A 22,702-nucleotide genomic window follows, 5' to 3' on the forward strand; every position below is an offset into this window, starting at 1 on the left:
CTTACTTTTCATACACCGTTATTGTTATTATTATTTTTATATTGCAATGTCATAAGATGGTTATAATATGTATGTTTGCTCTATGCTTCTTCTGCGAAAAAATAAAATAAAAAATTCTTGACTTGTTCATGGCACTAATTCCTGATTCTGAACTGAACCACAACTAAATAAGAAGCATTAAAGTGTTTATAAACTTTTCTGGCAGGTAGACATCAATGGCAATTAAAGCATGTGGGGCTAAATGAGAAAGCCACCTGAAGAGAATAAGAAAGTATTTAGAAATAGTTTATAGTAGGTTTCTTCAGCATGATGCTGAAACAAGCCATGAAAGACCTCAACAATGTTTACATCCGGTACCACACGGATGGCAGTCTCTTCAATCTGAGGCGCCTGCAAGCTCACACCAAGACACAAGAGCAACCCGTCCGTGAACTACTCTTTGCAGACGATGCCGCTTTAGTTGCCCATTCAGAGCCAGCTCTCCAGCGCATGACGTCCTGTTTTGAGGAAACTGCCAAAATGTTTGGCCTGGAAGTCAGCCTGAAGAAAACTGAGGTCCTCCATCAGCCAGCTCCCCACCATGACTACCAGCCCCCCCACATCTCCATCGGGCACACAGAACTCAAAACGGTCAACCAGTTTACCTACCTTGGCTGCACCACTTCATCTGATGCAAGGATCAACAAAGAGATAGACAACAGACTCGCCAAGGCAAATAGCACCTTTGGAAGACTACACAAAAGAGTCTGGAAAAACAACCACCTGAAGAAACACACACAGATCAGCGTGCACAGAGCCATTGTCATACCCACGCTCCTGTTCGGCTCTGAATCATGGGTCCTCTACCGGCATCACCTACGGCTCCTAGAACGCTTCCATCAGCGCTGTCTCCACTCCATCCTCAACATTCATTGGAATGACTTCATCACCAACATCGAAGTACTCAAGCTGGCAGAGTCCGCAAGCATTGAATCTATGCTGTTGAAGACCCAACTGCGCTGGGTGCGTCACATCTCCAGAATGGAGGACCATCGCTTTCCCAAGATCGTGTTATATGGCGAGCTCTCCACTGGCCACCGAGACAGAGGTGCACCAAAGACGAGGTACAAGGACTGCTTAAAGAAATCTCTTGGTGCCTGGCACATTGACCACTGCCAGTGGGCTGATCTCACCTCCAACTGTGCATCTTGGCGCCTCACAGTTCGGCGGGCAGCAACCTTCTTTGAAGAAGACCGCAGAGCCCATCTCACTGACAAAAGACAAAGGAGGAAAAACCCAACACCCAACCCCAACCAACCAATTTTCCCTTGCAACCGCTGCAACCGTGCCTGCCTGTCCTGCATCAGACTTATCAGTCACCAACGAGCCTGCCGCAGACGTGGACATACACCTCCATAAATCTTCATCCGCGAAGCCAAGACAAAGATAGTAGGTTAATGAAAGTAAAAGGAAAGTGGGAAAAAAACTAGGAAGAATGTAAGGTTATGTTGTGCCTTCTGCTTCTCCAGTGACAGACAATGGAAATAGGAGACTCAAACACAGATGAGGTCTGAGAGACGTCTGGTTGGTTTAAACTTTTATTGTGTGATATTTTTCAGATTTTTCAGTTGCTTTAGTCAATACACACAATTTGTCAATTATTCATATGAACGCAGTCATTTAGCTGCCTGGTTCATGACCCCCAAAAAATAGGCTGCATTCAAAAAGGCACAAAGTATGTTTTTTTTTTGCTGAGGGATGTTTAATCCATGAGCACAGTCTCCAGGACCACCGATGACAAAGGCTGACGGTTTAGTGCGGCGAACAGTGTATGTTGGAGCGGCTGAGGGTGATTGGGAAAACGCATTGGGTTGCAGGCCAGATAAGTAAAAGTTTCCCACCCCTGATCTAGATCATTGATCATAAATGACTAACAACAATGGCCACAGTGGCAATCCTTGAGGCACAACATGAGTCACAGACTTCCAGTCAGAAAGGAAATCATCCACTACCACTCTCTTCCTTCTCCCAGAAAGCCAACATCAAATCCAGTTTACTATCTCACCATGAATACAGAGTGACTGAACTTTCCTGACTAATCTCCCATCTAGGACCTTGTTAATAGCCTTAACAAAGTCCATGTAGACAACATCCACAGCCATTCCTTCATCAACCTTCCTAGTAACCTCCTCAAAAAATAAGAACATTTGTTAAACACGACCAACAATGCACAAAGCCATGTTGACTATCCATAATCAGTTCCTGACTATCCAAACATCTGATCTCTGAGAATACCGCCAATAACTTACCTTCTACTGACATTAGGCTCATTGTCTGATAATTTCTTTGGTTATTTTTGGAGCCTTTTTTAAACAATGGAAAAATTTGAGCTGCACCTCAATCCTCTGGCAACCCATCTGTGGCTAAGGACATTTTAAATATTTCTGCCAGGACCCCTGCAATTTCTAGACTAACCTCCCTCAAGGTCTGAGGGAATATCTTGTCAGGCCCAGCCAATTTATCCACCTGTATTCACTTTAAAACAGCAGGCACCACCTCCACTTCAATTTGAATAGATTCCATAAGTAACCACGTCTTCTTTTAACCTCCCCCAATTTTTCTGTTCAGTTTTTTCCTGCATTTTTATACTCCCAGAGTATCTCATTTGCTTCTTGTTGCTATACACCTCCCTTCTTCTTAACTAGATCCACAATTTCCCTTGAAAAACAAGGTTCCTTATGTCTGTTAACTTTGCCTTTAATCCTTTCAAGAACATACAAACACTGTACTCTCAAAATGTCATCTTTTAACGACTCTGACCCACTGAGGACATCCTTGCCAGAAATCATCCCATCTCAGTCCATACTTTTTAGATCCCTTATAATTTCCTCAAAGTTGGCCTTTCTTCAATAACCCAAGGACCAGATCTATCCTTATCCATAATTATCTTGAAACTAATGACAATATGATCACTGGACCAAAGTGTCCCCCACTTCTGTCACCTGTTCTGCCTTGTTCGCTAATAGGAGATCCAGTATTGCGTTTTCTGAAGATGGTACCTCAATATATTAATTTGGAAAACTTTCCTGAACACATCTGACAAACTCTAAGCCATCCAGCCCTTTTTACAGTGTTGGAGTCCCAGTCAATATGTGGAAAGTTAAAATCACCTACTATAACGTCTGTTCGCTATTTCCCTGCAGATTTGTTCCTCCAATTATTGATTATTTTCTGATTATTTGGAGATCTATAATACAACCCCATTAATGTGATCATACATTTCCATTCCTCAGCTCCTCCCATTTAGCCTCAGTAGACAAGCTCTCTAGTCTGACCTGTCTGAGCATAGCTGTGATATTTTACCTGATGAGCAATGCTACTCCTACCCCTTTTATCCCTCTCACTCTGTTGTTACTGAAACAGCAGAACCCTGGATCATTGAGCTGCCAATCCTTCCCCTCCTGTAACCAAGTTTCAATAATGGCCACTATGTCGTAATTCCACATGCCATTCCATGCTCTAAGCTCATCTGCCTTTTATACAATACTCCTTGCATTGAAATACATGCACCTGTGAACATTATTTCCACCACTTGCAATAATGGAACCTTTACCTTTGATTTCTGTCTCTATTTGCAGTCTTAACATCATCTTTTTTCTCCTCCACTCCACTATCTGCTCTGACAATCTGGTTCCCATCCAGAATCTGAACCAGAATTTTTTGTCATGAACAAGTCATGCAATTCGGAGTTTGGCAGAAGCATCTTAGTGCAAACATTCATTTTATAATCATCTTTCATTACTACAATAAAAATACATGAAAAGTAAGGCGGTATGTTTGGTTCATTGATTATTCAGGAATCTGATGACAGTGAGGAAGAAACTGTCCTTGTGCTGTTGAATGCTCATCTTTAGGCTCCTGTACCTTTTTCCTGATGCTAGCTGGTGGGGGTCTTTGAAGACAGAGGCTGCTTTTTTAAGACACTATCTCATACATGTCCTATGGTGCCTGTGATGTCACAGGCCAAATCAACATCCCTCTGGATTTTATCCTTGTCCTGAGAGTTGGTGCCTTCATACCAGGCAATAATGCAACCAGCCAGAATGCTCTCCATGGTACACCTGTAGAAGTTTACGAGAATCTTCGGTGACACACCAAACTGCTTCAAACACCTTCTTTATGATTGCATCAACATGGAGGCTTCATGACAGATCCTCAGAGATGTTGACACCCAGGAATTTGTAGTTCCCCTGCAAATGTAGTTTAAACCCCTGGAGTAGCACAAGCAAACCTTCCTATCAGGATATTAGCTTTCTTCTGTAAAGGTTAAAACCTTGTGTTTTTGATTTTTAGCTAATTTTATGCCCATCTCTTTAAGAGAATTATTGTTTGTAGTGTTACCATAGTGACTATGATATAATATGTCAAAATATCCACCCAAGTTAACAGCTTGCTCTTTTATTCCACAAGATGTGAAGGAAGCGTGAGCACGAAAAGTTTTTCTTTGGATTTGTGTATCTCTTTAAAAGCTTTTGTATCTCTTTAAAGTTTTTTTATCTCTATCATACAATAAATACTTTATTATTCATCGTTATGAAAGCCTTAATGCAAAGCTATGCAAAATGTTTATCTGTTCTACCAATGAATTACAACTACATAAAATAACAGCCACCATTTGATTTGTTGGATTAAAGAGATCTAAATTTTGGAGATTGCAGCTCACGCTTTGGAAGATAATACTCAGAAATTAGGATATATCAGAATAAGGAAAGTGTTGTCTATACCCTCCAGTTCAGATGCAAACATCACATGGATACAGATCCCACCTTCCCTTGAATAGAGCCTAATGGTCCTGCACCATCTCTTTAGCCCTATGTTAAGTTGCATTACCCTCTTCTTTCTAACCTCACTAGCACATGGCATGGGTAGCAATCCTGAGATCACAACCCTGGAGTTCCTATTCTTCAGCTTAACACCTAACTCACTGAAATCTCTTTGCAGGACCTCATCACCCTTCCTATCCAGGTCATTGGTCCCTGCCCTGCATGGACCTCGACATCTGGCTGCTCACCCTCCTGAATGAGAATGGTGTGAACTCGATCTGAGATACCCTGGATCCTGGCACCTTGGAGGTAACATAAAATCCGGGATTCTCAATCTCTTCTGCAAAAATTCTTATCTGCTTCCCTAATTATTGAATCCCCTATCACTACAGATTTTTATTAATATTTTTCTGAATTTCTTTGATCTATAATGTTTAGGATTTGGATCATTTTAAATAATTAATTTCTGATCATTTTGTATCTTTCTCCACTCATGGGTAATCATTTCAAATTATTGTGAATGTTTTCCTGTTTTGCATAAAATTGTTATAGCTTAACAATGATTCAGAAAACAAAGCATTAACTTGTCAGTCAGGCAAGGGAAAAAGAAAATAACAATTACAGTAAACAAACCCACTCAATGGTGGGCCTTCATAAACTGAAAATGTCTGCTTGCTTTGACTACAGCTTATCAATTGCATGCAGCTCTGCTATTAGCAACTTCTGGCAGAGAAATGGACTGAATTGCACTGAAGATGTTATTCGGTGAAATGAAAAGGGGAGTTTCATTTACAAAGGGTGCAAGTAAGCTGCCAATAAATCAACGAAAGACTATTTGCATCATGTGTCTCTTTCATTCTGTTCATTGCTTCAGTTACGTGGAAAAATAAAAGCACACTGAGCAATTTTTCTCTTTTAGACATGGGGACAAAAGTAAATAATCGTTAAAGCTCTACACTTGAGTAGATGCTGCAGTCTCAATGTTTATGCATGTCAATAAAATTATTTTTTAGTTAATAGCATGCAACATGTTTTCTGTTTATCCCAAATAAATGCACCTTCATATATGTTACCCTTTTACATTCTCATTGCTAAGTTAATAATTAATTTAAATGTTCTCAAAATTAATACAGCATCATAGAATCAAATGATATGGAACAGCTCCATCATCTTAACTCATCCATGAGGTCCAAGTTGGCATTCTGAGCTTGTCCTGTTTGCCTGCATTAGTTCCACATCTTTCTAAGCCCTGCCCAGCCACATATATGGTAAAATGCCTTTTGAACATTGTTATTGGACCTGCTTCTCTAGCTTTCTCTGCAAATTTTTCCAGATACTGACTACACTGTGAATGAAAATGTTGTCCCTCATGTCCCTCTTAAATCCTCTCACCTTCAACCTATTTCCTTTAGTTCCAGAATCATCTATCCTGAGAAATAGAGTGTAAGCATACACTTTATCTATGCCCTCCTATGATCTTATAAACCTTGATAAGGTTACCAACCAAGAATAAAGTCTCAGCCTATCCATCCTCTCACTCACTATAGTTCAAGTCCTCCTGATCCAGCAACATCCTAATGAATCTCCTCAGCACCCCGTCCAACTTTCACAAGAGTCACAAGGTATAGGAGCAGAGGAGGCCCATTGGTCCATCAAATCTGCTCCACCATTCTAATCATGAGCATCATGAGCAGATCCACCCCGTCTTTCTCCCTGTAACCCTTGAAGCCCTGAATAATCAAATACCTGTCCATCTCTGCTTAAATACACCCAACAACCTCGGTTCCACAGCTATCTGCAGCAACAAGTTACAAAGACTCACGACCCTCTGACTTAAGAATTTTTTTCTGCATCTCTGTTTTAAATTGACACCATTTTATCATTAAGTTATGCTCTCTTGTCTGAGATTCCCCAACCATGGGAAATATTCTTGTCACATCTACCCTGTCCAGGCCTTTCAGATTTCAAAATGCCTCTATGAGGTCTCCCTTCTCTATTCCAATGAGGACAGCCCAAGAGTCGACAAATGTTCTTCATATGCTAACTCTTTCATTCATGGTATCATATCTAGTAAATCTTCTCTGAATCCTATTCAATGCCAGCATGTCTTTTCTCAAAGAAGGCACCCAAAACTTTGCACAGTGCTTCGAGTGAGGTCTCACTCATGCATAGGATGCAATAGGTGTTTTGTGGTTAGTAAAGGATTTCTTAAAGTGGTATGTGAGTGGAAAGAAAAAGGCTGAGAACCACTGCTTTAGTGCATCCTGCATGAGGACTCTCATCCCTTTGCACCTCCAAATTTTGAATTTTTTCCCCATCTAAATAATAGTCTGCCTATCTATTTCTTCTCTCACCTCTTTACCCATTCTTCTAATCTATCCAGGTCTCTCTTCAGTCTCTCTGCATCCTCAGCACCACCCATCCTACCGCCTATTTTGGTATCACCTGCAAATTTAGCCTCAAATCCAAATAAATTATATACAACTTTATTGATATCTTTCCTATAGCTAGGTAATTGGAACTGGACACAATGCTAATTCATGAGGTCCTAGCTCTGTAGTAACTATCTCACCTAATGGTCTGGTGAATTTGCCAAATACCTTCTTCACCACCCTGTCCACCCAAGTCATCACTTTCATGGAATACTGTAGGTCTCTCTCCCCTACAACACTCTCCAGGGCCCTGACATTTACCATGTAAATCTTTGTCTGGTTTGAGAATTTCACATTTGTCAGAGTTAAATTCATTTTTCCATTTTTTGGACCACCTTCCCAGTTGATCTAGATTCTGTTGTAAACTTCAAAAGCCTTCTTCTCTGTCCATTACATGGCCAATTTTGTTGTCAACTGCAAATTTCCTAACTGTGTTAACTCTATTGGCATCTAATTTTTTTAAATGCATGAGAATGAACAGTGGACCCACTAAGGATCCTAAGGTAGCTCATCACTGGCAAATGTCCCCAATTTGAGTAAAAACCCTCCTACCAACAAGGCAGTTTTGTATCCAAATAGCTAGTTGACTTTGGACCCCAAATGAATGAACTATGCATATGAACCTAGCATGCAAGTCCTCGCCAAAGACAAATATAAAACATCCACTATACTGCCCTCATGGATGCTTCTTCAAAATTTGAGGGACACAATCTCCCATGCACTAAACCAATCTGGTTACCTCCAATCAGTCCCTGCCTAACTAAATACAGATAGATCGTGTCCCTCAGTACCACTTCTAATGTCACACTCAATGGCCTGTGGTTTCCTGTCTTGTCCTTGTGGCCTTTATTAAATAATGTCAGATCAGTGGCCAACCTCCTGTCTTCTGTCACTTCACTAAAGCCAAATATCATGCAAGGGTCTCTGCAATATTTTTCCCCTAGCTTCTGTAAGGTAAAACATCATGAGATGGGAATGTGTAGGGAGTTACCCTGTACAGGGCAGTAACAAGAAGGGGAGGTGTCCTTGTACTCCTGTTAGGTAAAACATCATGAGATGGGAATTTACAGGGCTGTAACAAGATGTGAATGCATCCTTGTACTTACAAGATAAGAGAGACATTGATGGATTGAGAGGCAGGAAGCTAGCAGGGAAAGGATAGCAACAGTTTTAGTCATTGGACAAGTAATGATATGATGATGTTCTAAGCACATATCCAAGGGTATAAAAAATCACCATTTTGCTGATAACGGCAGAATGCATTCTCCGACTAACATGTTTAGTCGCAAGTGTTACAATCCGGTAATAAAGAACAAAGAACCCTGATTTCGACTCAGCCTGGTGTTTGTCTCACTCATTCATGAACAAAGCAGACCTAACACTTCCCACAAGTTTGGGAATGTTACCACCTTAATGTACTCCAAGGGGGCCAACACTCCTGCCTGCTACTTTGTACATGGTCTAACACATCACAATTTGTTTGCTTCAATTCCATGGCTTCCATGATCTTTTGAAACATGTGTAATGGAGGGCCTGTTCTATACTGTCCTATGTTCTATGGTGGACCTGAAATCATACATAGACTACATCAGATTTGAAAATTTGAATTTTCTCCTCTGAATGACATTATTAAATCAATGGGTTTTTAACCGCAAGTCATAGGCTCGTTGGCTATTGTTACTTAAACTGTTTTTTGAAGTCCAGAATTTATTGAATCACTTCAATTTACATTTCTCAGTTATCACAGTGGGCTCAATCTTGTGTTTAATGATACAGAATTCCAGCAGCTATTTAAGAAGCTGGAGCACCCAGAGGAAACCCATGCCAATATGAGGAGAATGTACAAACAAGACAGCACCAGATTTGAACTTGGGTAACTGGCACTGTAATAGTGTTGTGCTAACCGCCACAGTAGGCCATGCTGCCCTTCATTTAAAAACTCACCCATCTCCTGTGCATCCACACAAAGTTAGCCATGTTGATCTTTAATAGAACTTATTCTCTCCCTAGCCAAACTTTTATTCTTTGTATAATCTGTAAATCATTCTGCCTTCCATATCTTGACTAAATGTGTCATGCATCAATATAAAGATGTATCTGCTGTGTTTGTCATGAACAATAGTTCCCAAGATATTTATGTTGCAGAAATTTGGAAACAATAATATCTTTTTTTTTAAAACACTGAGTGCGGTGGGTACCAGAAACAGAAAGCCAGGGATAGTGGTGAAAGCACGAATAATAGTAGCATTTTGGAGTCTTCTAGATTGGGACATGAATTATGCAGAAATGTGTCATGTACAGACAGTAAAATATCAGCATAAATTTGGCATCATGTTTAGCACAAACATGTGGGACAGAGGGCCTGTTCTATACTGTCCTATGTTCTATGGTGGACCTGAAATCATACATAGACTACATCAGATATGAATGGCGGATTTTCTCCTCTGAATGACATTATTAAATCAATGGGTTTTTAACCACAAATCATAGGCTCCTTGGCTATTGTTACTTAAACTGTTTTTTGAAGTCCAGAATTTAATGAATCACTTCAATTTAAAATTCTCAGTTATCACAGTGGGTTCAATCTCGTGTTTAATGATGCAGAATTCCAACAGCTATTTAACTATTGCCTCTCTGTACTCCAATTGAATATCAAGGGAAGGGGTTAAGCACATCCTTGTTTGAGATGATCATGCGTAGCACAGATTGTTTGCCATTGATCAAACCAAGGCTGAAAGTTGTTTGGGTTTTGTCACGTGTATATTGCCACTTCATTATTGAACAAATTGAAAAAAGACTGAACAATGTGCAGTCAACAATGAATATCCACCTTTCAGATCTTATGAAGTAAAAGCCATTTATGAAGCAGTTTATTTGAGTATGGAATATTGACCTATGAACACGTGCAGAGATCTGGACTGAGATGAATGGTTTTCAATGACCACACATTTTCATTTAATTAGTTATGACTCCAGCCATGGAAATTTTCCTGTTGACTCCCATTGATAGCATATCACTGCGGACTTCCTGATGCTGCACTGTCAAATGTATCTTTGATATCAGGCCATTCTACAAAGAGACACAGCTACAACCTCCGTGCTCATTATTTGAAGCAGAACTAATCGATCCCACAACCAACAGATTGCACATTAGCTTTGAATTTCTGCCTGATATATATCTTCTCTTAAAATGCTCCAGCCTAACATTTCCTCTGTCTCAAGTTCATCTCATTGACTATTTTTCTTTCCTCATTCTTCAGTACAATATCTCCCCATGTCCTCTTGCATCAGCCTATGTTAGGACAGACAGAAAATATCATTCACAACTAAGTTATCTTCCACCTCCATGCGTTACTTACCTCTATGCTTTGTGTTCTTTACATATGCATAAAACAACTTGGCATTTTTCTTCATTTTATTTTTTAATGCTACACTATGCTTGCCAACCATGGAGAAGGATAATGCTAACATAGAAATAGAAGCCATGCCAGATACTGGGATCTCAGTGCTACAGAAACCATAGGAGTGAGGAGTAAGTGAATGTGAAAGTAGAAACAGGATGAATTGAGGAGAGGGGACAACAATGTTAAATCTGTAACTGAATTCTGATCACAGAATACCACCTCACTGATATCTCCAGCTTGGCAGATGAAATTTGATGGAACAGCTTCTCATATTCTGTCAGGGCATGTTGCTACCCTTCAGACTCAATATCAAATTGTCCAACTTCCAATAATTATTTTTTTCTCTCTGTGTCAGACCTGGCCATTTTTATTTTCTGTGATTCATCTGTGATGTCAGCTTTTGGTTTTCTTCTCTCCAAATAGCACACCCAGACCTGCTATTTGAAACACCTCATATTTCTAAAATTGCCCCATAAACAACTCATGTCCATGGCAACCCTGGCCTGACCAATCAGGAACATTTAGTTTGCCTTGTTCTTCCGTCCCCTACCTTCTCTGCAACATAATACAACTTATTATGTTTCCATTTCTATGAAGGGTCTTCATCTTTAAAATTTGGCTGCATTTCTCTTTCTACTGCCTGAGCTGAAAAGTGTTACTCATTTTCTGTGTTTTTTTTAAAATCTTTGATCATTCCTTTGTCCTTGCTGGGTTTAAATTCTAGACACCCGCCCCCCACCCCCACAGTCCCATAGTAACTTCTCCACCAGAAGAACTTCAGTAATTCAAGAAGATGGCCTGCCATCACCTCTCAAATCTATGTATGTGCTGTGTGAGCTGGCCTGCTCCTCCCCCCCCCGCCCCCGAAATCCCCGTAAAGGCTGTTTCACCCAAACACCTCCCTCAATACCTGCCTTGGAACTGGACCAGCAACATATGAGATGTGTTGATGTCTTAAGGTGATTAAAGCCTATTAATCTCAACTCTCAGTCTAATGTGGTTGATTGATAGCGCTACAATTAAATCACCTTAATTTTGGGCTATGGACAAGGCAATTTGGGTGGATAAACTGGACATTGACCCAAAAGATCCCGAAGCCTCTACCAAATGTGATCAATGGCTGCAATGCCGCAATGCTTTCATGAGACGCGACTGTGGTGTTACCACTATGTATATATATGTACGTGTGTGCTGGCCTGCCCTCAAACCTGTGACTCCTCCCTCCCAGATATCCCCACAAAGGCTGTAATGCCCAAACCTCTCCCTCAGTACCTGCCTTGGAACTGGGTCAGCAACATGCAAACTGTGCTGACACATTAAGGTGATTAAAGCCTTTTAATCATGACTCTCTGTCTGAATGCGGTTGACTGGTTGTAGAACAATGATGTGCAGATTGAAGAAGACAAACAAGACCTATTCTTCACTCAGGTAGGCCACCACCTTTTTTAGATGATAAAGGACTGCACTACATACTCGACTACAATGGAGCTCCAACGAATTGGACTCCAACGAATATTATCTATGCCAGATACCTTCTGGGCAGTCGTAGACAAGCAGCTGGTGAGTCAGTGGATGAATAAATGCAGGTCCTGTGGGAGCTGGGTGAGGCTGCAGCTGCAGAGATGACTCTGCTGCTCTCCACTTAGAGGATCTGATACACAATGCATGTGTGGCTGGATTCAAGTCTGATCACATCAGACAGAGACTCTTGGAAAAGGGTGATGAAGCCTGCAAGAAGTAGTCGACCTGGCTCAAGTGCTTGAGACAGTGCAGCTGAACGCAGAGGTCTTCTCCTCAAGAAACACAGCCTTCACGTGGGGACTTTGGGTGCTGCCATCTTGGGATGCAGGGTCCCAGGTCACCGCCACTGCCATTAAACAACTGAAGTGATACTTCTGCAGCCACACAAAGCATCCCTGGAAGAGCAGCCCAGCCCGAAGTGCTACATGCTCCACCTGCCGGAAGAAGGGACACTATGGGAAGGTATGTAGGTCACAACCCCCTTCCAGCAGCGCCGCATGTGGCTGGCAGCTGCCGCCTTCTTGGACCATGCCACTTCTGGTTTCACCCCATTTTGAGAACTGTGAGTTCTTAGTTCAGCCTGGTCAAAGCACTTGTGATCCATACAAGAGTAAAGGACTGGCTACATAATGTTTCACTTGAAATAAAAGAAACAAAAAGGAACTCTGTGGTGACCTGAAAGAAAGATGTTATCATCTGGAAAACCTTGATGGGGCAAGTTTCTTTGGCAAGACACTGAAGTGGCTGATCTAAAAGAAACAGTTGTGGGTGCCCTAGAGCCAGCAGCTGAACCACAGCAAACCCTATGATGGTTGCAACCACAGACGAGACCACAGGACAGGTTGAACCTGTAAATGACATTGATCCATTTCACTGCGCTGGACTTTGTTTCAAAAGAAGGGGTGAATGTGGTGCAACCACTGTATAGCGATGTATGCATGTATTGTATGAACTGGCCTGGCCACCACATCTGTGACTCCTCCCCCCCCCAGAAATCCCTATAAAGGCTGTTATCCTCCCTCAGTACCTGCCTTGGAACTGGGCTAGCAACATGTGAGATGTGTTGATGTCTTCAGGTGATTAAAGCCTATTAATTACAGCTCTCAATCTAATGTGGTTGATCGATAGTGTCACAATTCCAGAAAAGAAATGAATAATTTTCACAATTTTTTTCTTAAATTAATATTTCAACATTTGTTATCCCCTTACCGCTTAAATTTATTCAAACATTTTGTGCTGCCATTCTTGTCCTTTTTTAACCATCGTTCAGTAATAATAATGGCATCATATTTCTATGGCTTTAGATTATCTGCTTTATTCACTATACTTCATTAGTCACCATTTAAATTCAAGGACGTTCATTGTGACATTTATTTCCTCTTCATTCCTCATTCAAATGACTATTTGCCTCCTATTTCAGCATTTTTTCCCCAGACTATTTAGGAAAACATCAGATTCTCAAGCATTTGCCAAGCTTTGTAACATTATTGGTCCAGCTCTTTCGAATTATAATCCATGCCTCGTATATAAATCCAACCTCTATTAACCAGTTCTCGAGCCTTCCCTAATACATCTAATCTTTAGCTGCTCATTCATCCACACACAACTTCTATTTCTTAACTCACTCGTTTTAGCAACCGTCAGTAATCCACAGATTACTACAGTTGAGATCATGTATCCTAATTTCTTTCACATTATCCTCTAATCTGTCTGCAGAACCCAGTTCTCATTTTCACTGATGCCAATACTGCTAAAATCTTGGAACTTTCTGCATTCATCCTGTCACATCGTTACACTGGTACTAGGGAGGCAACATCTTATCCCAAAATGTGTCCACAGCCGGAGCAGAAAATGAGCTGGGGGTGGTGTGGAAACACAAGATGCTACTTAAATAGAGAGCATATGGGAATGGTTAAATATATTGCCAAGTTTGTAAACAGAACAAACCAGTTTCTGAGGGAAATCCATTTAGAAAGGGAAAGGAGACAAAGACTTTTGTCTTTCTTGTATTTAAAAATAAAACAGGTATGTGCGACATCTCAAAGGTTCTGGAAGGTGTCAGGAGAATCTGTGATGAGGAGTAGATGGTTTTCATCAATGTTCACTTATGCTTTGGGATACAGTCATCGGGACAAGATGTAGAGAGAGTAAAATAAATCCACGGCAAATGAAGTTAAGTGTGGAATGAATGCCAATCTGGCTCAATTGTATGGACATTGTTATCTTCTACATAATTTCAATCATGCCATATCAGCAAAAAGCTATTTTTTGTGCCACAAATTCTTAACAGTCACATCTCTTCACTTACAATGAAGTTTAAATTTTCTATCAAAAGAATTTCATGTCAAAGCAATTATTAAGAACGAGTGAGAACTAATATTACATAATCCCTGAGGATTTAAACAAGTCATGAATTTAAACCAAAATATGTACAAGGTAATCCTCAATGATATATTTTTTTTCTCAATTCCTGACAGGTGACATTTTTAGTATTTTCTCTTGCTTCACATACATCTCGGTTCAGTGTTCTGTCTGTATCTCACAGAACCAGGACCAACAACCATATAGGTCTTTGAAGCACAAGGTTATTACTTGTTAAAAAGTGCCAGTAATGTCATTACACCAAGTTAAGCATAAAATGCACTTTCTGCTCTATGAAATGACATGTTGAAGTTATTAAGCAGCAAATAACTGCAAAGCCTTGAAGAAATAAAAATTGCCAGGGTGTCATTTGTTTTTCATGCCACAGTGCAGTCCCTGTGGGTATTTCCCCTTCGTTTCCATTTCAGACATCTGTGGTCAATTTCACAGCCAATACAAACTGAGAACAGCCAAATGAAAAATGTGGAATTGATTTGCCTGAGTGCAATCCTATTTCTTTTACACTTCTTTCATCCCAGTTCCTATCATCTCTGCATTTCTGGGGATTATAACTGTGGGTATACTGATAATAGAAACTATCAAGCCCATAAATCCTTGCTTATTGTTTTCATCAACTACATGTATATCTGCTATTGTTGACTTATCAGTTATTCCTTTGAATTTAGTTCCATTAGGTTTACACCAGACAGTCGTCACACACTTCACATGCTCATTAATAAGATTTTAGTTCCTGATTCCTGTGAGACAGATTTACAAAAATCTGAAAAAAAAAGCTATTTATTTGGTTCATTAGTGCAAAGATAACATTTTAATAATTATTATTTCATTATGGGGGATGCAGAACTGAACTGGTAGAAATGCATCTGATTGATCAGCATTTCCAAAGAATCAAAGCCTATGTGTTGGAGGAGAGTGATTCGAATTGTTCAAAACATTGTGGAGACTCACAATTTATGGAGCTTCTCTTTATTGGCTACAAGCTGGGGATGGATACGTGTACATCAGCATGTGACATTCATACGGCACCATATTTTGGCAAAATATTAGCTGGATTTTACTTTGGACTCATCTTCTGTGCTATTATATAGCATTTTCTTTTGTTGACATAATGTTTGCTGGCATCAGGAAAGGCTGCCTGCCAGTTATTCCGTTGCCTACGTGTTTAAAATGTATCCACGTTTGAACATATTTCTTGTTGCACCTGACAAGAGGACATAAAAAGAATTTTGATGAGGAGATATTAATCTGATGGAATTGATGTGAAAATTTATGTCTCCTTTCCTTTTGGCTCATAATGAGCAGATTTACATTGGGCATCTCCTGCAAGTTTAAACTAGAAATTAAATGTGACTACATATCTTTGAAATTGCATTTAGTTAACTTTCAAAATAAAAATGTCTTCTGAACAATTTTGAAGTAGGAGCTGACACTTAATTTGGGGTGGAAAAATATTGGGGGATAAAATTATTTAAATTAAATGCAATTTCTCGGGTGAATATTAGCCCAGTAGGCTTGAAAAATTCCTTTTTCTATGTGTGACCCTTCATACAAATCTAACATTTATTGATCCATTCTTGTCAAGGTGTCAATATTCTAATTGCAAAGGGTCTCTTTCCTCTTTAACCTAAACAGGAGAAGAAAACAAACCAATCTGCATTTTGACAACAATCTTGTTAAATACACTAGCTTGTCACAAAGAGATGGTTATATTCAGGTTCTTGATGAGATTATAATAGCCAACTAGATCTCAATCACATTTTGGGTTTCTGACCAACACAGCAGTATCATAAACAGCCCAATTCATCTGGGGTCAATGAATAACATCTTGTAGATTTCTTGACTCAAGACACCAAACAGCAGCCTAAGCACTAATCATACAGTGAGCGAAAGAACTACCCTGAGTCAAAAATGAGTTGAACCAACTGACTTTAATAGAAGTCTCATGAGCGCTTAAATCTCTTGGAACCCGGCTATTGTGAACAGCACATAAGGCATGCCATGAGACTGTAAGTCACCATTATAGATCCAGCATACTGTGTGTCTCACTCTGTGCCAGCCAGGTATAATCAAACAGTCTTCTTCTTTGGCTTGGCTTCGCGGACGAAGATTTATGGAGGGGGTAAAAAGTCCACGTCAGCTGCAGGCTCGTTTCTGGCTGACAAGTCCGATGCGGGACAGGCAGACACGGTTGCAGCGGCTGCAGGGGAAAATTGGTTGGTTGGGGTTGGGTGTTGGGTTTTTCCTCCTTTGCCTTTTGTCAGTGAGGTGGGCTCTGCAGTCTTCTTCAAAGGAGGTTGCTGCCCGCCGAACTGTGAGGCGCCAAGATGCACGGTTTGAGGCGATATCAGCCCACTGGCGGTGGTCAATGTGGCAGGCACCAAGAGATTTCTTTAGGCAGTCCTTGTACCTTTTCTTTGGTGCACCTCTGTCACGGTGGCCAGTGGAGAGCTTGCCATATAACACGATCTTGGGAAGGCGATGGTCCTCCATTCTGGAGACGTGACCCACCCAGCGCAGCTGGATCTTCAGCAGCGTGGACTCGATGCTGTCGACCTCTGCCATCTCGAGTACTTCGACGTTAGGGATGAAAGCGCTCCAATGGATGTTGAGGATGGAGCGGAGACAACGGTGGTGGAAGCGTTCTAGGAGCCGTAGGTGATGCCGGTAGAGGACCCATGATTCGGAGCGGAACAGGAGTGTGGGTATGACAACGGCTCTGTATATGCTTATCTTTGTGAGGTTTTTCAGTTGGTTGTTTTTCCAGACTCTTTTGTGTAGTCTTCCAAAGGCGCTATTTGCCTTGCCGAGTCTGTTGTCTATCTCATTGTCGATCCTTGCATCTGATGAAATGGTGCAGCCGAGATAGGTAAACTGGTTGACCGTTTTGAGTTTTGTGTGCCCAATGGAGATGTGGGGGGGGGGGGGGGCTGGTAGTCATGGTGGGGAGCTGGCTGATGGAGGACCTCAGTTTTCTTCAGGCTGACTTCCAGGCCAAATATTTTGGCAGTTTCCGCAAAGCAGGACGTCAAGCGCTGAAGAGCTGGCTCTGAATGGGCAACTAAAGCGGCATCGTCTGCAAAGAGTAGTTCACGGACAAGTTTCTCTTGGAGTGAAGCAAGGCTGTGTTCTTGCACCAACCCTCTTTTCAATCTTCTTCAGCATGATGCTGAACCAAGCCATGAAAGACCTCAACAATGAAGACGCTGTTTACATCCGGTACCGCACGGATGGCAGTCTCTTCAATCTGAGGTGCCTGCAAGCTCACACCAAGACACAAGAGAAATCAAACAGTAAGGCATCACTAATTGTATTGCAACCACGATCTCTATCATTACAGGGCCAACCACAGATCCGACACTTTGGCGAATGAGAAGGTTTGTGGTCCGTAAAGACTGTGAACTCCCACCCCTTAAAAACACCGAAAGTACAGGATGGCAAGGTAGAGGGCTAGCAATTCCCTGTCGAAGGTGCTGTATTTCATCTCCGGGAGTTCCAGGTGCTGGCTGAAGAACATGAACGGTTTCCACTGACCCTCAATTAGTTGTTCCAGCACTGCTGGGTTGGAAGTGTCATCCCTGAGGGCTGTGGGCACATCCACCTGCAGGTGTACCAGGAGGGTGGCGTTTGCAAGGGGTCCTTGGTCTGCTCGAAAGCCGCTGCTGACTCCATGTCCCAGGTGATTTCCTTGGCCTTGCCGGACATCAGGCTGAACAGGGATCATATGATTCAGGCCGCTGATGGCAGGAATCAATGGTTAAGTTGATCATGCTCATGAACTTCTAGAGGCCCTTGACTGTAGTGGGCCATGCAAACTGGTGCATGGCTTTGACTTTTGCCAGGAAGGGAACTGCTCCATGCCTGTCAATGCGGTGTCCAAGGATATCAATGGCTGATAGCCTGAAATGGCACTTTATGGGGTTGATTGCTAAGTCGCATTCACTCAGGTGGTGGCAGAGTTGGCGCAAGTGTTTCAAATACTCTTGGTGTGAGAGGCTGGCGATCAGGATATCATCTAAGTAGATGAAGACAAAATCCAAGCCCCATTCCACTGCATCCATGAGCTGCTGGAATGTCTGTGCCACATCCTTGAGTCAGAAAGGCATCCACAGGAACTCAAAGAGGCTGAAGAGGGTGATGAGGGCCATCTTGGGGACATCGCTGGGGTGGATGGGAATATGGTGATACCTGTACACCAGGTCGACATTGGAGAAGATGCGAGGCCCACACAAACTGGCTGTAAAGTCTTGAATATGGGGCTCTGGGTAGCAGTAGGCCATGGCAGCATTGCTGAGCCTAATGTAGTCACCTCATGGCCTCCATCCTCCAGCTGACTTGGGCACCAGGTGCAGCAGAGAGACTCATGGGCTATCTGAGTGACAGACAATCCCTATCTCCCCCATTTTCCTGAACTCCTCCTTGGCGAGGTGGTGTTTGTCAGGCGGGAGCTTGTGTGGCCGGGTGCATAGAGGTGGTCCTTGAGTGGGAATGTGGTGCTGTACACCATGATTAGGAGCATTTGTGGAGAACTGCGGTATAATAATGGTTGGGAACTCTGTTAGTACTCTGGAAAATTCATTGCCTGACAAAGTCAGAGTCCAGATGTGGGGCCAGTAACTTGACTTCATCGAGCGAGAAGGTCTGGAAGGTTTTAGCATTCACTAGGCACCGTCCCTTGAGATCCACTGGGACGCAGTGCTCCCAGAGGAAATCTGCACCCAGTAAAGGCTGCAACACTGCTGCCATTGTAAACAACCAGGTGAAATGGCTGGAACCAAACTGTAGTGGGATGGTTTTCACATCATATGTGCGAATATTGCTGTTGTTGGCAGCAGTGAGCACCAGTTATGACTTCCTGGTGCGGGTGTTTTAGCTCGTGGGGGGCAAGATGCTAACCTCTGACCTTGTGTCTATGAGGAACTTGGGCCCAGAGTGTCAGTCCCGCAAGTAAAGGAGGATCTCACGGTGGCCAGCCACCATACCCGTTAGTGACGACCGACTCTGCCATTTCCCAGAAAAGAACAGGGTGGGCAGCAATGATCCCCAGTCTGAACTGGGGTTGCTCCCTGCTGCAGGTGTCCCCAGCTTTGTTGGTGGCATGAGTAAGGCCTGGGGCTTAGGGCATGACGCAGCAACTTGGTTGATGGAGGCCTTGCCACATTACTTGGTGTGCCACAGGATATCTGCACGGGCTGCTACTTTGCGTGGGTCTCTGGAATGACAAGACAGATATCTTCTAGCATCTGCTTGAGAAAGACTTGTCTGAACAGTAAGCATGACTTATGGCTGTCTGCTAGTGCCAGCATCTCATTCATTAAGGCCGATGGTGCGCAGTTGCCTAGGCCATCTACATGGAGCAACTGTGTTGCACACTCAGAGCGGGAGAGGCCAAAAGTATGGATCAGAAGTGCCTTGATTGTTTCATACCTGTCCACAACCGGTGGCTGGTGTAGGAAGTCGATGATAATTCGTGGTCGAGTGAACCAACCACATACTAGTACTTTGTGGCCTCTGAGACAATTAGCCTGACCTAGAATTGGGCTTCAGCCTGTTCAAACTGGATCGTTGGCTGAGAGGTCCAGAAAGTCAGTAGTTTTAGTGAAACTGCATTCTGCGAGCTTGGGTCGGTCATTGTTGGGTCCAAATGCTGTTTGGACTGTCGGGGCTCACCAATGTAGTCGCACAAGGCATGCAGCGAGCGAAAGAACCAAGCAGAGTTAAAATTTGAGTTAAGCCAACTGAATTTAATCAAACTCATGTGCACTTAAATCCTTCGGAACCTAATGACGCTTGCGACTCCCGGGACATTTATGACGTCAGCTGCCATGCTGTGGGCTTGCTCCTCAACTGGAGCTCTTACAGTCAGATCTGCCACTGACTTGCTCACAACTCTGTAAGCCAGTTTGCCGGTTGTGTGGGCGATCCACCAGAAGCCTGAGTATATTATCCAAAGGAGAAAGTTGCCATGCAAAGTAGTCAAGTGTTCTGGGCTAACTTCAAATGGCAGATGAAATATTGGTGGATAATCCACTATCCAAGCATTCAAAATTTTGATAGTACGGCATCTGGTACACTAGCTGATATTTGCTACATTCCCTTTCTGCTTGCCAAGGCCCTGCTTTTTACACTCCTGTCTATTTGTTCCCAGGCTCCCCATTCAGTCACAGGGGCCGCATTCCTGTGCTCTTTCCACTCACCTTCCATTCAAACTCTCCAGGGTGTGTTGGCTGTGCTCCCTTGAGGATCCCAGATTTCCTCACCTCAAGACTCCAATCAGTGCAGATTGGGAAGGACATCTCCTCCACAACCTCCACCACCATCAGAGTACCACAGGGCTGTGCACTTAGCCCAAAACTTCACTTGCTTTACACCTACAACTTTGTGTTTTGGTACAACAACACCATTTAAAAATTTGCTGAGAATACCACCGCAGAGGGCTGTATAAAAGGGAATGATGAGTCAGTGTACAGGAGGACGTTTGAAAACTTGGCTGAGTGGTGTGCTAACAGTAGCATCTACTCAATAACACCAAGACCAAGATGCTGATTGTTGACTTAAAGAAAGGAAGACCAGAGGTGATCCAGGGATCATTGATGGATCAGAGGTGGAGAGGGTGAGAACATTTAAATTGCTGGGAGACATTTTCTCACAGAACCTTCAAGGACCCAAAAAAACTAATGCTATTGTGAAGAAAGCACTTCAGCACCTGTGCTTCCTCAGGAGTTTGCAGAGGTTTGATATGACATCAGAAACCTTGGCAAACTTTTACAAATGTGCAGTAGAAAGTGTGCTGACCAGCTGCATTATGGCCTGGTATGGGGTACCAATGCTTTTGAGTGGAAAAACCCTGCAAAAGGTAGGAGACACAGCCCAGGCAAAATTCACCTCGCTATTGAGAACATCTCCATGGATCGCTGCTGTCGGAGATCCACCACCAAGGATCCACACCATTGTGGACGTGCTCTTTTCTTGCTGCTGCTACCAGGGAAGAGGTATTGGTGCCACAGGACTTGTATGTCCTGGTTCAGGAATAGCTGCTACCCCTCAACCATCAAACATTTAAACAAGGGACTCAATCTGACTCTCATTCAAGGACTCTTACTTTCGTTCAACGGCAAGGCACTTGAATGATGAATGACTTTATGACAGAATATTGATTTTTCTGTATTTGACTGGTCAGTTTGTTTATATTTCTTTCTTTGTACACATTTCTTTCTTCTTGTGTACAGTTTATAGTTACTGATAATGAGAAATTCTGCCTGGTCCGCAGGAAATGAAGAATGTCAGGGTTGTTTGTGATGTCATGTATGTACGATAAATTTGATTTAATTTTAACTTTGAACTTTTTGTTCTTTTTCAACTTAATGGGCTCAGTGGTATGTTACTGTATAACATTTAAATAAAAAGTGAATTAAAAGTACATTGGAGCATTCAAAAAATAGGATTAATTTAGTATGTTATTTATAGTGATCAATTCTTTCTGATCAAGCTTCAGCAATTTTATCACCATTTTAAAATATTCTATATTACTGCATGAGGAGAAAAAAAATTAAACAAGCTTTCTTAATTTTCTTGTGTGGAATCCAAATTGAAATCCAAAAAATGATATGAACTGGAAGGGTTTGTGTTTGCTTTTAATCACCTATAATATTGGCAATTGTATGAGGAGAAAGTACAAAGCCTATTTATTTTTTTTTAACCAGAGTAAATGCAGAATTAGATCCAGTTACAATAAGGCAAAAGTTCCCCAGAAGGTTCTTAATTATTGTTTGTGTTTGTGGAAACTGCCTGATTCATCATCTAGCACTGGAATTTGTCAGTGCTAACTTATTTTTACTTTTGAATCATAAATAAATACTACATACACTGTAATTATTGTTGCTTAACACTTATTTTGTTATGTGCCATAATTTTAAAATTTCTCGCAACAATTTTGCCTAATTGAATTGTAAAGATACATTCAAGTTGCTTTTTGAAGCAGAAAACGTATAATCTCTCATTATTAAATTAGATCATTTCAAGTTTAATAGTACAGGAGGCTAGAGATAAATTTTCTGGTGCTCACCACATTCATACACACACGCAAGAATACTAAATCTTAATTATTGCTTTAGTTAGTAATTACATTGGCTTTGGTCTTACTCATATGTGGCTCAGATTTCAAA

At 41.8% G+C, this 22,702-nt stretch overlaps 1 long non-coding RNA gene across 6 annotated transcripts in view; it reads left to right on the plus strand.

Moving 5' to 3' along the window:
• The window catches only part of LOC138763256 (uncharacterized), a 147,596-nt gene that overhangs the window by 102,642 nt on the left and 22,252 nt on the right, over positions 1 to 22,702 (plus strand). For 4 of the 6 annotated variants that reach the window (XR_011357451.1, XR_011357449.1, XR_011357450.1 and 1 more), the window contains 2 exons: positions 4,981 to 5,111; positions 5,490 to 5,788. This is a non-coding gene — a long non-coding RNA (uncharacterized lncRNA). Of the gene's footprint in view, positions 1 to 4,980; positions 5,112 to 5,489; positions 5,789 to 22,702 lie in introns of those variants that run through there. The other 2 variants (XR_011357452.1, XR_011357454.1) reach the window with 1 other exon arrangement.

This window comes from Narcine bancroftii, chromosome 5 (genome assembly GCF_036971445.1).
Source record: "Narcine bancroftii isolate sNarBan1 chromosome 5, sNarBan1.hap1, whole genome shotgun sequence".
Taxonomy (NCBI): Eukaryota; Metazoa; Chordata; class Chondrichthyes; order Torpediniformes; family Narcinidae; genus Narcine; species Narcine bancroftii.